The following is a 16,565-nucleotide window of genomic DNA, read 5'->3' on the forward strand; positions in this document are numbered from 1 at the left end:
ACATTGCCATACTCTGAGTCACACTATATAGTTATAATGACCTTTTATCTACTAAGAAAAGACTCACATGTCAAGAAAGCAGCAGTTGGCCCCAGTCATCATAAAAACAAAATAACTCTTCCCTCAAAAAAGAAGATAGACAATTAAGGTTGCATACTTGGGGGGGTGGGAAGGGTGTAGGGGGATTGTGTCCCAGGGAGGGAGCGAACTTGGGGTGGGGGGAGAGGGCTGAGCAGGGAGAGAAGTGCAGCAATGAATGAATGGAAATCCAAAATCTCTGTAAATGCTCATTAAAATTATTTTAAAAAAATAAAGCTTAAGAAGAGGAAAAAAGAAGAAGATAGAAACAAAAGAAATATGTTGATACAGAGTCATTTGAACAGCTAGAGAAGAAGATGTAAATGATGGAAGAAACAATGGAAGCCATTAAGAAAGCAAATACCCCAGAGAAAACAATCCAAAAGAAATGTACTGATGAGGATTAACTTGAACAGTTATGGAAAAAAATGCAAAAAAATGGAAGAAATAATTGATAGTATAGATAAAAAGGTACAAAAATTTTTAAAAAACCATCACAAGACAGAGAGGACACAGCCAACATAGTACTGGAAATAATAGAAACGGATGAAAATACAATCCAGAATATTAAGATCAAAATGGCAGAAATGTCCAACATGCTGGTAGGACAAAAAAGTAGAACTGAAAAGATGGAACAGAGAGACAGTAAGTTGAAAGTAAAGAGCTTCATACTAATAGAAACATACTAGTAGAAAAATCAGAGATGAGACATGAAGAAAATATTAGAATCATATAGGATGATATCAAAAGGAACAACATATATATGATTGGAATCCAGAACATGGAAGTGACAGAGAAGTCACTGAAAAAATTGTGGAAGAAGTACTAAAAGAAAACTTCCCAGGTATTTTGAAGAATGGGGAAATACACATTCAAGAAGCATAGTGAACACCAAATAGATGAGACCCAAAAAGAAACACATCAAGACCTATCATAGTCAAATTCTCAAAATTAAAAGATAAGGATAAGAATACTAAATGCAGCACAAGAAAAACCAAGAGTCACTTACAAAGAGGAAACAATTAGATTAAGTTCTGATTTCTCAGTGGAAATCATGTGAACTAGAAGACAAAGGGATGGCACACAGAAAGTTGAAAGAAAATAATTGCCTGCCTATACCGAGCAAAGTTCTCCATCAAATATGAAGGAGAAATTGTAGCCTTTACAGAAAAGAAGGAACTTGAGACATTTGTGTAAACAAGACCAAAACTACTAGATTTTTTTTACAGCATATTCTTTCCATTTAATTTTTCCCCATTCAATCATTGTTACACATTTTCCTCCCTGCTCACTCCTCCTCCAGTTCATTTTTCTCTTTGAAGAAAAAAAAATTATTTCAGTGTTATATAATCCCCCCACCTCAGAGTCCACAGGCTACTTTAGTGAAGTCTTTCACACAAAGATGCCAAAGGAAAGTAGATGGACCATAGTAACCAGAAACAACAGAAAAGGAAACAGCAAAATGGCAACGGTGAAACCTGACCTAACAATAATCACAGGTAATGTGAATGGACGAAATGCACCAATTAAGAGACAAAGAGTAGCAGAATGGATAAAAAACCAAAGCCCATCAATATGTTGGCTACAAGAGACACATCTAAAAAAAAATAAAATAATAGAAAGACAAACTCAGAATTAAAGGGTAGAAAAAATATACCAAGCAAATGACAACCCCCAAAAAAGTGGGAGTGGCAATATTAATATCTGATATAATAGACTTCAGAATGAAAACTACTATAAAAAATAAGGAAAGTCATTACGTACTGCTTAAAGGCACAATAGATCAAGAAGACATAACTTTGGTCAACATTTATGCACCAAATGATAGACCTGCAAAATATATAAAGCAGTGGTTAACAGAATTGATGAAAGAAATTCACATCACCACAATAACGGTAAGATGCATCAACACACCACTCTCACCAAAGGATAGGTCAACAAAAAAGAAACTCAACAAAGATGCAGAAGATCAAAACTGCACAATCAGCCAACTTGTCCTTGTGGATGTATTCAGGGCACTGCACCCAACTAAAACTAAATTCAAATTCACTTTCTTCTCAAGTGCACATGGGACAATTTCCAGAATCAATCACTTATTAGAACACAAAGAAAGTCTCATCATATTAAAAAACATTAAAATAATACAAAGTATCTTCTCTGTCTATAGTGCCATAAAACTAGAAGTTAACCACAGGAGGGTAAAGCTTACAAAACCACCCATGTGGAAACTGAATAACTCTCTGCTAGAACACAACTGGGTTATAAAAGAAATAAAGAATGGAATCTAAAAGGTACCTCTAAACAAATAAAAAGGAAAATACAACATACAAAAATCTCTAGGATGCAGCTAAGGCAGACCTCAGGAGACATTTCATAGCAAAAGGCACACACATAAAAAAGGAAGAAAGAATAAAAATCTATTATCTAAATCGATACCTTCATCAACTAGAAAAAGAACAACAATCTAATCCTACAGCCTCTAGAAGAAAAGAAATTATAAGGTCAAGAGCTAAAATCAATGAGATAAAAACCAGAAAAACAATTGAAACCATCAATAAGACCAAGAGCTTGTTTTTTGAAAGGGTCAATAAAATTGACAAACCACTGGCAAAGTTAACAAAAGGGCGAAAAAAAAAAGAAAGAAAACTTGATTAAGAAATTATACTAATGAAGGAATTTTTTTTCTTTTTTTTTTCTCTCTTTGGAGGGGGAAGCAAGCTGGTGGGGAGGGGTGGGAAGGGAGAAAATTGCGGCAATGAATGAATGGAAATCCAAAACCTCTGTAAAAAAAATAAATAAATAAAAAATTATAAAAAAAAAGACATTATAGAGGTGACATTATAACAGGACCAGATGAAATTAAATTGATAATATCAGAATACTATGGAAAGCTATACTCTGATAAACTCCAAAATGTAGAGGAAATGGATAAATTCCTTGAAACTCATACCCTACCCAGATTGACAAGGACAGATAGAGAACAGTTAAACAGAACCATCAAAAAAGGAGAAATTGAAAAGGTCTTAAAAAGATTTCCCCATAAGAAAAGTCCTGGACCAGAGGGCTTCATAGCTGAATTCTACCAAACATTTGGAGAGGTTCTATCACTGATTCTACCTGAAGCAAACATTACCTTAATACCAAAACCAAGCAATATATTACCAAGAAAGAAAATTACAGACCAATATCTCTCATGAATATAGATGCAAAAATGTCTAACAAAATCCTAGCCAATAGAAATCCAAAAGCACATCAAAGAAAGAATTCGTCATGACCAAGTGAAATTCATAACAGGTATGCAAGGATGGTTCAACATAAGAAAAACCATCAACGTGATTCAGCATGTTAACAAAGCAAATAACAAGAATCGTATGATCTTAGCATTTGATGCATAAAAGATACCTGACAAAATCCAACACCGCTTCCTTATAAAGACACTCAGCAAAATTGGAATTGAAGGGATTTCCTCAACATATTGAAAAGAATATATACAAAACCAAGAGCCAACAGCATTCTCAATGGACAAAGATTGAAAGCATTTTCTTTGCTAACAAGGACCAAACAAGGATGCCCATTGTCACCACTTCTATTCAATATTGCACAGAAAGTGCTTGCTATGACAATACAATAAGAAAAGGAAATATAAGGCATCCAGATCAGCAAAGAGATGATTAAATTATTGCTATATGCAGATGATAGTATAGTATACACAGAAAACTCCAAAGAGTCAACAAAAAATAACTATTAGAATTTGTAGATCAATTTAGCAGGATATAAGATAAATATCCCAAAATCAGCGGAATTCCTCTACAGTAACAAAGAGAACTCAGAGAAGGAAACCAAGGAAGCAATACCATTCACTATAGCCAACTACAAATTGAGAATGAACCTAACTAGAGACACAAAAGACCTGAATAAAGAAAACTATAGAACATTTCTGTGAGACACAATAAAAGACCTAAAGAAATGGGGAAATGTGGCCTGTACATGGATAGGAAGACTCAATATCGTGAAAATTAAAATCCTACCAAAAACCAATCTACATGCTCAATGCAATCTCAATACAGATAGCAAATTTCTTTTTCAAGGAGATAGAAAAGGACATTGTCAAGGTTATTTGGAGAAGAAAGAAACCTTGAATAAGCAAACTGAAAAATAAAATTGAAGTGGGAGGCATTGTACTCCCTGACCTCAAAACCTCCTACACAATGGTAATAACCAAAACAGCATGGTACTGTTACAATAACAGGCACAAAGACCAATGGAACAGAAATGAGAACCCAGAAATAGACCCAGTTATCTATGGTCAATTGATATTTGACAAGGAAATAAAACCTATTAAATTGGGAGGAATAACAACCTCTTCAACAAATGGTGCTGACAAAACTGTACTGCTACCTGCAGAAAGTGGAAACAGGATCCACGCCTCACACCATACACAAAAATCAACTCAGGGTGGATCAGAAACCTGGGAGTAAAGCCCAAAGTTATAAAGTTCATCAAAGACAGAGATCGAGCTTACACAGCCTAGTCTATGGTATAAAGCTGCCAAATACAGCCAGAAATGCACAATCTGGAGAGGAAAAAAAAACCAACCCAAAATTGATGAACGAGACTTTCTAAAGATTAAATACTTGTGCATATCAAAACCTTTTTCCAACAGAGTAAAAGGAAAACCTACTGACTGGGGGAAAAAAACATATGGCAAAACCATTTCAGACAAGTCTTATATAAAAAGTTTACATAATCCTACAGGGCCTCCACAAGAAAAAGACTGATAACACAGTTACACAATGAGCAAAAGACAAATTTCCACAGAGGAAGATATTAGGATGGCCAACAGACACATGATGAAATGCTCAGAATCACTGGAGAGAGAGATGGAAATCAAAACCACAATGATATACCATCTTATCCCAGTAGCAGTGACAAAGTTTAAAAGGACAGCAAGTAATAAATGTTGTACAGGATGTGGAGAGATAAGAACTCTTATACCTTGTTGGTGGGGTTGTAAAATGGTACAACTACTCTAGAAGGCATTTTGGCATTTCCGCTAAAAGCTGAACATAGAAATTCATTATGACCCAGCTATTCCACTGCTTAGAATATACCCAGAGAAAATGAGAACTGAGACACAAATGGATTTGTGTACACCAGTGTTCATAGGAGTATGATTCACCATTAATGTAGAAACAGCCCAAATGTCCATCCACAATTGAATGGATTGAGAAATTATAGCACAATCATTCACACGATGGAATACTAAGCAGCAAGCAGGAGCAATGATTTTGTAAATAGTTACTTAACTTGGGAAGGACTGGAGAGCATTATGCTAAGTGAACTGATTCAGATCCATAAGGACAAACACATAAGAAAATTATTCTTGTAGAACATGTATGAGGATCCAAGGTGTGGAGGAGGGGAGCAGAGAGGTGAAGATGGGCAGGGGATAGTTAATTATAGGGTCACACAATTTGATGGGTGAAGGAAGAAGGTGAGTTGGGTAAATGCAAAAGATCCGGTGTGACAAAAAAAAAAAAAGTGTGTAAGTGTTGTAAGTAAACCAGTATAAAATAAAATTTTTATTTAGATACTTTTAAAAAACAATCAGAATGGAGATAGGACTCTATTATAGATCTCAGCCTTTTACAAATTTTAACCTATATTGAGATTGTTCACAGATTTAGTTTGCTTGGCTCCACAGTCAACACTCTTGGCACCAGTAGCCAGGAAAGTAAAAGGCGCATTGCCACGGGAAAGTCTGCTGTTAGGAACCTCTCCAAAGTACTGAAGAGCAATGGTGTCTCTCTGGAGACTAAGGTGTGTCTAATACAGGCCACGGTCTTCGCAATCACTTGTTATGCATCAGAGAGTTGGACAATGACCAAGGAAGACAGAAGGAGAACTGATGCCTTTGAGCTGTGATGCTGGAGAAGAGTATTGAGAGTACCATGTACTGCTAGGAAAACAAACAGATTCATCCTGGAAAGGGTTAAACCGGGTGGCTCTTTGGAGGCAAGGATTCTGAGGCTCCATCTAACATACTTTGGACATGTTGTAAGAAGAGACCAGTCCTTGGAGAAGGACATCATGCTGGGGAGGGTGGAGGGACAGCGCAGGAGGGGAAGGCCCTCTATGAGGTGGATTGATTCGGTGACTGGGGTTATCGGGATGAGAGTGTCAGAAACAGTGCGATTGGCACAAGACAGAGCAGTGGTTAGGGCCGTTGTGCATAGGGTCGCTATGAGTCGCAAGCAACTCGATGGCACATAACAAAAACAACAACATATGGTTATAGACCATAAGTGTTTCATATTTTAAGCTCTAATATACTACACCAGTGTTACAGATTTTAAGCTCTAACATACAACACAAGAACTATCTGAGGATCTGACAGAAGTGAAAAGGTGGATACATAGCACTGTTAAATTAATACTGAAACAAGAGAGTCAGAGTTCCCTCTAGTGGACTGTAAGGGAAGATAACGGGGAAAATCTCTGGAATGAAGCAGTCTGAGAACACAAGTAAAATCAAACACAATTTAAAAAAAACAAAACAAAACCAAAAAACAAACACTGAAATGTAGGAATTATGGGACAAAGAAGATACCAAACACACACAAAACAATTAGTAAGCTGGAAGTAGCTCCTGTGATTTCAGTAATTACCTTATATTTAAATGATTTAAACTGTCCATTCAAAAGGCAGAGTAGAACAGACTTTTTTTCTTTTTTCAAAAAATCTTCTCTCTTTATTCTGTCTACAGAACAAAGGAAAAGAGTCATGGTCATCTCTGCTCTAGGATACGCACCTCATAAAAGTTACATAGTTCACTGGTGGTTCATTGTATAAAACATTTTGAATGGGAATGGTTGTATGAAACACAATATGAATGAAGGATAGTGTGAAACACAATATACACGAATTTTGTAAGCAAACCAATAAAAAATTAAAATTAAAAACAAAACAAAACTAAAACAGTTACATCTCAAGAAATCTTAATACGAAAAGAAATTAATTAAAATGGCATACACAAAAGAGTGGTAGGGACAGTGACTAAATAACCAGCATCATGGGAGGAGAATCACTGCCTTTGTTTAGTATATAACTGCTCTACCTTGTCAGACTGTTGTTGTTGTACGTGCCATTGAGTTGCCTGAGTTTCATAGTGACCTCTGAGCCCTGTCCTATTGTGAGTCAGTCTCAGTGACTCTGACATACCTATTCCCATTACCCCAGTTACTGTGTCAATTCATCTCATCCGGGGGTCTTCCTCTCCTGTGCTGTCCCTCCACCCTTCCAAGCATGATGTCCTTTTCCAAGGACTGGTCCTCTCCTAGTCACATAAGACAGAGCTTCAAAATCCTTGCCTCCAAGGAGAAATGTGGTTTCACCCTCTCTGAGGCAGACCTGTTTGTTCTCTTGGCAGTTCATGGTAGGTTCAATACTCTTCTCCAGCATCACAACTCAAAGGCATTGACTCTCCTTCTATCATCCTTAGTCATTTTTTAGCTCTCTGGTGCGTGCTAAGTAATGACAAAGACCATGGCCTGAGTCAGGCACATCTTAGTCTCTAGACTAATGTAATTGCTCATTAGTATTTTGAGATGTCCTTGATGACAGAGTTCCCCAATGCAATTCATCTTTTTATTTCCTGACTGCTGGTACTAAGAGTGTTGATTCTGGAGCTGAGCAAGCTGAAATTGTTAACAACCTCTATCTCTTTTCCATCTATCATGGTGCTGCCAATTTGCCCAATGGTGAGAATCATTGTCTTCTTGATGTTGAGCTTCAATCTATTTTGAAGACTATAGTCCTTGACGTTCAGCAGTAAATATTTCAGATTCTTCTTAATTACAACAAGCAAGTTTGTATCATCTGCATAATGCATGTTGTTGATGAGTCTTCCTCCAATCCTGATGCCACATTCCTCCTCAATAAAATTCAGACTCCTGAATTATCTGTTGTGCATATAGATTGAAAGGTATGAAGATAGGACACGTCTCTAACACACTCCTTTCCTGATTTTAAGCCTTCCTCTGTTCTGATGTATAGGTTTCACATGAGCACATTCAAGGGTTCTGAGATTCCCATTCTTCTCAAGGCTAGCCACAATTTTTTTTGTGATTCACACAGAAAAATACCTTTCCACGATCAATGAAACACAGATAGATATTTTTCTGGTACAAATGCGTTCAGCCGAGATCCATCTGACATTGGCAATAATGTCTCTACTGCTACGGCAATACAAAAGCAATCAAGCATGAGAGATTGCTGTTTTATGACTTGAGCAAATGAATAATTATCATTGTTAAAAATGAGGAAATTCATGAAGAATGGAGCAGATTTTTAAAGGAGGGGAAAAGTAGTAATTTTGTTTTGGATACATTAGGTATAAGTCTTAGCATACTCCTCCTACATCAGTGCAAGGATGTGATCTAAATAAGGATGTGATCTAAGTAAGGATGTGACCTAAGTAAAGGTGTGACATGAGATAGAGACTTAGCAATGATGTGATTTGCATCATACTCTTGTAAGGCTATGATTTGAAAGGCACTTCTCCACAATAATCTTGCCTCATTAACATATAAATGTTTGAATTTGAAACACATAAAATGGAAAATAATTATATTAGATGATAAAATGGAAGGGTACATTTCTGGCTTAGTGGTAAAGAGTTGTGCTGTCAACACAAAGGCAGGTGATTGCAATCTCTCAGTTGCTCCATGGGATAAAGACTGGCAATTTCCTCCCTTGAAATTTACAACCTCTGAAAATCTACTGGAGTGTCAGGCAGGAGTTGGCTCCAACTAGAAGGCATATAACAACAAATTCATATATATAAGAAGCTCTGGTGGCCTAATGGAAGGATGCCACACTGCAATCCTAAAGGCATATGATCCAAGCTCACCAGCTACACCATGGAAGAAAGATGAACTTTTTCCTCCTGTGAAATTAACTGCCTCTGAAAACCCACTAGAGAGGCAGCTATGTGTCAGTTCTGACTCAATGGCACACAACAACAACAACTATAATATAGCCTGTTCCCAGTTTGGCTTCTAGCCTTGGTCTGATTAATGATAGTGAGTTTCTCTACCATCTCTTTCCACAAATGCAGTCATTTGATTCTTGTGTATTCCATTAAGTGAAGTTCATGCATATAATCACCATTAATGGTTTATAAAAATATTTTGAGCAGTAAATAAATTGTGAGTCATGCAAAATTCTATCATTTCATTTCTGGCCTCATTTCTCTTCCCAAGATCATATTTTCTGACTATCAATTCTTATTTGATAGCAATAAATTAAAACTGACACAAGTTTATGTGTCTTGCACTATTATCCCACACTTTACTTTCCATGCTATTCCTTTCTTGTTAGCATATGTCACTATCATTGAATCTATTCTTATTCTTGGTGACCATTCATTGAGTTTCCAATGCTGTGAGTCATAATAGGAGGAAATTGCCCATATTTTTCCTGAAGAGTGGCTGGTAGATCATACTGTGGACCTTTGGGTTAGCAGCCCAATGCATAATCTATTTTAGTACTAGACTCCTTTATTAGCATATAAAAGTTGGGATTTACAAGACAAAATTGAAGATTATTACATCAGATCACAAAATGGGGACAACCAACCAATACTTGGAATCATGGCCTAGCCAGTAGACATGTAACATTAATTATAACAGAATCAGAGAGAAGATTGCTAAGTAGGTGCTGTCTGTATAAAAAAAATATAAATTTGGAAGTCATCAGCTTTATCTATTGATTTAGAAGCTGAGGATATTTTGGAAATTATGATTGAAAAAAATAGTTATACCTGAGAAAGGTTAAGGGGTAGCAGGACTCCATGAGCATCAAAATTTTTTTATTACCCTTGTTTCTGTGCTTTCTTGTGACCTGAAGCCAAACAATGGGATGTTTAAAGTTTAAGGACAATAAAACTTACAATTTGGAACAGAGAACAGTCCCTGCAGGTTTATGTTTAACCAGCTCCCCATATGATATTTTTCAGAACAACTGACTTGAGCCAGTCTCTTAAGAATACACAATGCCTCATACATTGACCAATAAGGGACGTTCATAAGGGGCAAGAAAGAATTCAGCATTATGAGTGGGGCTCAAACTAGCACCACAGTGAGAGCTATACATTTGGAACATTCCAGAACAGATTATACCAACCAACCTCAAAAGCCTTTGCAAGAGTTGCTTCTTAAATGTTGCTTAGGTATACACATTTTTTTTCTTGCCTGTTCCCAGAGTGCTCATGAATAAACATAATGTCCTTTCAAACCTGGAACTCTCTATAAGAATCTCAAACAACTTTTAGAGACAGAGGCTGGCACTGGCATACTCCTCTCTGTCGCTACTTGTGACCTACTTCTGTCACTCCCAAACCACCTCTCCTTAATAAAACTTTATTCATATGGAAGCACTGAACCTCTCCTGGTCATTCTTGGCCAGTAGAAGGAAAGGCCCCTAGTTGGAAAAATTCCAAGACAGTGACCATCATCCCAGAAACATATACTAACAAGACTGCTTTCCTTCTAAGTTGTCAAGTCAGTGTACAATGAAACTCCTTAAATAGAGCTTGCAGAACTTAAATAGAGTTTGCAGAACTGTTACTAACTCAATTGTCATCTCTATCTGGTTTCCATACCCAATATTTTTCTTTTTCCTTTTCAGAAGCAGCTCTGGGCTCTCAGTTACAATTCCCAGGTAAAGATTATCTTGTTTTAGAGCCTAACACACAAGATCATTTGCTTTGCTACAATCTGCAGTCAAGCGTGACTGAATTTTGAGCCTTAATATAAGTCTTCACACCATTTCAAACTCTTTAATGCTTTCTCTGAGCTTTCAAATTGCCAAGGCAACCATAACATTGCCAGAATCACTCCAGGACATACCAACCACCTGTTCCAGGAGAGAGGAGTTTATTAACACCTGCACAAAAGACTAATGACTGTAGAGGGGCTTATTTTACTCAGAACAACAAAAGCTCTAACATGAGGGCCATCCCATTGGCATAAAGGTTATCCCCCTCCCCTCAAAATAAACTGACACCTTTTATTGGACTGAAGAAAATTACTCCCCTAACTATCTTAGCCTATTTTGTATTAATAAAAACTTTCCTGAAGTTTGTACCTGTTGTTTAAATTTCCTTTTACCATCTCTCCTAGAATCTTATATCAATATTTTTCCTGGCCAATAGTTACCTATATCAAAGAAAGCTTTTGTAAACAAAAAGTGTGACTGAATGCTGTTTTATATGTCATAGAGTCGGAATGGATTGATCCTCTGGTAGATATTCAGAGGCTGTAAATCGAATGGGAGCAGTCTGCCTATCTTTCTCCCACAGAGCAGCTGGTAGATTCAAACTGCGTGGGTTTGGGTTGTCAGAGCAATTCTTTACCCATTAATTAGGCCACAATGTATAAAAAGGAGAGGACTTAACTGATGTTTTATACTATAAATACCATTGAATTGGTAACAGATTTTAGATTGTGGTAGAAATAGGTCTGAGTGCAAACTAACCCTTTTCACAGCTTTCTTTTCCTCTTCACAAAATATGCTTAATTTAAAAACACTTTTCTTTACTATTTGTTATGACTATTACTGTAGGGGGTTTATGCACCTCTGAGACACTGCTTCAAACTCTTCATCCCAGTTACTAATTCTCAAAGACATATGAAATTTATTTTCTTTTCCCTATATCCAAATTCATTGCAAGAGTCTTGTCTCTTTTTATTAATATTCTTTTTTAGCCCTGATGAAAATCTATGTGAATGCTCCATTTAAAGTTGTTGTAAACTAGATTTATTCAGTACTTTTAAAACATACAAATAAACACACACACACACACACACACACACACACACACACACATACCCTATTTCTAGTACTTGGTGATATTATCCTATAAAAATATATTTTTAAATGTCCAATTCACTTTCAGATTGTTCATATTTGTCAAACTTCCCCTTTCTTAAACTTCTCTCTAAGGAAAAGGTAGCCATTAGCACATCTCAAAAGCAGGGCATTAAGGGCAAAGATGAGGATTACCTTGAGGCAGAAATCCTACTGTGTCTGCTTTCTTTTTCCATTAATTTCTCTATGTTTTGTTTTACTGTTTGGCTGGGTTTTGGTTTTTTTAAAACAATTTTCTCATCCCCAGGGGGTAGAAGATTATCCAAAATCTTTTTCCCTGATGATACCAAATGGTAGTAATGGGTTCAGTGGTTTAAAACTTTACTTTTATATCTTTATTGATGAACACATTAAACTCATTAAAATCTTCCTCATGCTTCAAAATGAGTTCAGTGGTCACTTACAGAACTCATAAATTCTAGTTCAAAGTACTTTTGCCCCAGGCTTCTCTGTTTCGGTTAAACAGTTGCCCTCTTTAATCTTGTCAAAACCCTGAGTCCTCTTGGATGTTATACTTTCCCTCTGAACTCAACATTCATTTCACCAATATTATCTGTTAGGTGAAGCAGGAGTTGCATCCACTTCCTAAACAACATGCCTCTGGAAACTCTTTTAACTTTTATAAATATTGATGGTTGTAAAGGGGCTTCAGGACTTTTGTTCATAGGGTCTCTATGAGTCGTGCTCAACTCGAAGGCAATCAACAACAATCACATACTTTCAAAGTGTTCCCTTATTGTGGTTATTATGTACCACCGAGTCAGAACCAAGCCATAACTAACATGTTCTCAGAGGCAGTAAATCACTCAGGAAGATATTGTCCATCTTATAAAGCAGCTAATGGATTAGAACCACATGCTTTAGAGTTGGCAGGCCATCATAGTCAGGTGTACCTTAGTCTTCAAACTGACATCATTGCTCTTCAGTATTTTGGAGAGGTCCCTGACAGCAGCCTTGCCCAAAACAATAAGACTCCTTATCTTCTTATTGCTAGTGTCATAGGTGTTGATCGTGGATCCAAGTATGATGAAATCATTGACAGTTACAATCATTTCTCCATCATGACATTGCCTATTGGCCCAGCGGTCAGGACCTTTGTTTTCTTGAGGTTAAGATGTAATCCATAGTTGTTGTTGTTATGTGCCGTCGAGTCGCCTGCGACACATAGCAACCCTATGTACAACAGCCCTAAACTCCGCTCTGTCCTGTGCCAATCGCACCGTCTCTGACACTCCCATCCCAATTATCCCAGTCACTGAATCAATCCACCTCATAGAGGGCCTTCCTCTCCTGTGCTGTCCCTCCACCCTCCCAAGCATGATGTCCCTCTCCAAGGACCGGTCTCTCCTCACAACATGTCCAAAGTATGTTAGACGGAGCCTCAGAATCCTTGCCTCCAAAGAGCCAACCAGTTTAACCCTTTCCAGGACAAATCTGTTTGTTTTCCTAGCAGTCCATGATATTCTCAATACTTTTCTCCAGCACCACAGCTCAAAGGCATCAATTCTCCTTCTATCCTCCCTAGTCATTGTCTAACTCTCTGATGCATAACAAGTGATTGCAAAGACCATGGCCTGTATCAGAGGCACCTTAGTCTCCAGAGAGACACCATTGCTCTTCAGTACTTTGGAGAGGTCCCTAACAGCAGACTTTCCCATGGCAATGCGCCTTTTAATTTCCTGGCTGCTGGTGCCAAGACTGTTGACTGTGGAGCCAAGCAAACTAAAGCTGTGTACAATCTCAGTCTCTTCACCATCCATCCTGATGCTGCCAATTGGCCCAGTGGTGAGAATCTTTGTCTTCTTGACACTCTGCAGCAGGCGCTTCAGGTCCTCTTCAGTTTCAGCAAGCAGGGTTGTGTCATCTGCATAACGCAAGTTGTTGATAAATCGTCCACCAATCTATTATAACCACTAACCAACCTTTTGAGAGAGCTCTGGCAGCTTCCTTTCGATACAGTGACTCAGTATACTCCTTCCATCTACTTTAATACTTCCTGGATCATTTAACATTCTGCCGAAAGCATCCTTGATTATAGCAACTCTGGGTTTGAATTTGTTCTTCATTTCCTTGAGCTTAAGATATGCTGAGCGAGTTCGGCCCTTTTGATTTTCTGACTCCAACTCCTTGCACATTTCATTGTAATATTTTGCTTTGTCATCCCGTGCTGCCTTTTGAAATCTTCTATTCAACTCTTTAGTATCTTGAATTCTTCCCTGTGCTTTGGCTTCTCTGCACTCCAGTGCAATTTTCAGAGTATCTTCTGACATCCATTTTGGTCTTTTCTTCCTCTTCTGTCTTTGCAATGACCGTTTGCACTCTTCCTGGATGGTACCCTTGATATCCTCCCACAACTCATCTGGCCTTCGCTCATTAGTGTTCAAAGCCTCAAACCTGTTCCCGAGATGGTTCTGAAATTCAGGTGGGATAGACTCAAAGTCATATTTTGGTTGCCTTGGATTTGGTTTAATTTTCCTCAGCTTCAGCGTGAATTTTTTAGTGAGGATTTTTGTTTTCTTGATGATGAGATGTAATCCATGTTAAGGCTGTAGCCTTTAATCTTCTGCAGCAAGCATTTCAGGTTTTCCTCAGTTTCTACAAGCAAAGCTGTGTCATCTGCATAATGTAGATTATTGATAAATTTTCTTTCAATCCTGATGCCTATTCATAGAGTCGAGTTGATGAATTTTTTGCTCAGCGTACAGATTGGATGTCTATTGTTATTGTTATATTCTGTCAAGTCACTTATGGAACAACAGCTCTGAACTGTGCTCTATCTTGTGGCAACCTTCCTTATACGAGGGCTCAGCCTGAGTTGGCATGTCTGCTAGTCTAAGTGTGCTCTGTTGTGCATAGGGTTTTCAAAGGCCTGATATTACAGATTGGATAGATAAGGATAAAGGATATAACACTATTGCAAATTGTTCCTAATTTAAAACCATATAGTGTTCCATTGCTGTTTGGATAGCAGCTTCTTGGTCTGGGTATAGATTTCTTATGAATACAATTAAGTATTCTGGGATTCCCATTCTTCTCAATGTTAGCTAAAGTTTGTTGTGATCCACACAATCGTATCCCTTTGCATAGTCAATAAAATACAGATGTTCTCCTGGCATTCTCTGTTTATCTATTGATGCCTTTGAGCTGTAGTGCTAGAGAAGAGTGTTGAATATACCATGGACTGCTAGGAGAACAAACAGGTTTGTCCTGGAGAAGTTGAAGCTGGAATGCTCCTTGGAGTCATGGATTCTGAGGCTTCATCTGACATACTTTGGGCATGTTGCAAGGAGGGACTGGTCCTTGGAGAGGGACATCATATTTGAGAGAGTGGAGGGACAGCGCAGGAGAGGAAGACCTTAGATGAGATGGGTTGATTCTGTGACTGGAGTGATGGGAATAAGTGCGTTTGAGATGGCTAGGTTGGCACTGGATACAGCATTTAGAGCTCTTGTACATAGGGTCGCTATGAGTCGCAAATGACTCGATGGCACATAACAACAACAACAACATCTTCACATAGCAGGTAGAATATATAATATGTAAATACAATCACTTTAATTCTTGTTCCAAATCCTTCCAAAGCTTCTCAGGAAATTTAGGACAAAGTGCCCAAATTCCAGTTTTCTTTTTCTAGCCTTTAGGACCTAACATGACCTGGTCATGCCAACCTTTTGACTTCTCCTCTATTAACCTCTTGGCTCACAGTTTCAGACAATTTTGTCTTCCCTAGGAAGCTCACTCTGCTCTAAATTTATACATTTGCATTCATTCCGCCACTAACACCCTACTCCCCAACCCCTTTTACTCTCAATTATTTTTAGACGTTATACCTTGTCATCCGTAAATGCCAACTCTTCTTAGAGAATTTTTTAGATTGCCTGTTTGATTGGCAAACTCTGCCACAAAAATTTGTATTCCCTGGGCGTGTCTCATTCATAAAATTCAATCTAGGTTATACATGTGTGTGTGTGTGTGTGTGTGTGTGTGTGTGTGCACATACACACACACACACACACAAATACAATTTTGTCAGGAATTTTGAACCCTATTTTTTTTATTTATTAATGATTATGCCAGAATACATAAAGCTTAGGAGAGCAGAATGTGCCAACATTATCAAATCTTAAATAGAATGCTTCATAAGTCTAGTCTCTGAAGTCTTAGAGGTAGTACATGTTCCTTAATCTTTTCTTGATTTCCAAAAGAACAACTTTTATATATATATATATTTGTTGTTGTTGTTGTTATGTGCCATTGAGTCATTTGCGACTCATAGCAACCCTATGTACAAGAGCCCTAAATTCTGTTCTATCTTGTGCCAATCTCACTGTCTCAAACACATTCATTCCCACCACTCCACTCACAGAATCGATCAATCTCATCGAGGGTCTTCCTCTCCTGTGCCGTCCTTCCACTCTCCCAAACATGATGTCCCTCTCCAAGGACCAGTTCCTCCTTGCAACATGTCAGATGAAGCTTCAGAATCCTTGACTCCAGGGAACATTCTGGCTTCACCCTCTCCAGGACAAACCTGTTTGTTCTCCTAGCAGTCCATGG

The sequence above is a fragment of the Elephantulus edwardii genome, unplaced genomic scaffold, assembly GCF_000299155.1.
Source record: "Elephantulus edwardii isolate Elephantulus edwardi_28Jun2011 unplaced genomic scaffold, EleEdw1.0 scaffold00070, whole genome shotgun sequence".
NCBI lineage: Eukaryota > Metazoa > Chordata > Mammalia > Macroscelidea > Macroscelididae > Elephantulus > Elephantulus edwardii.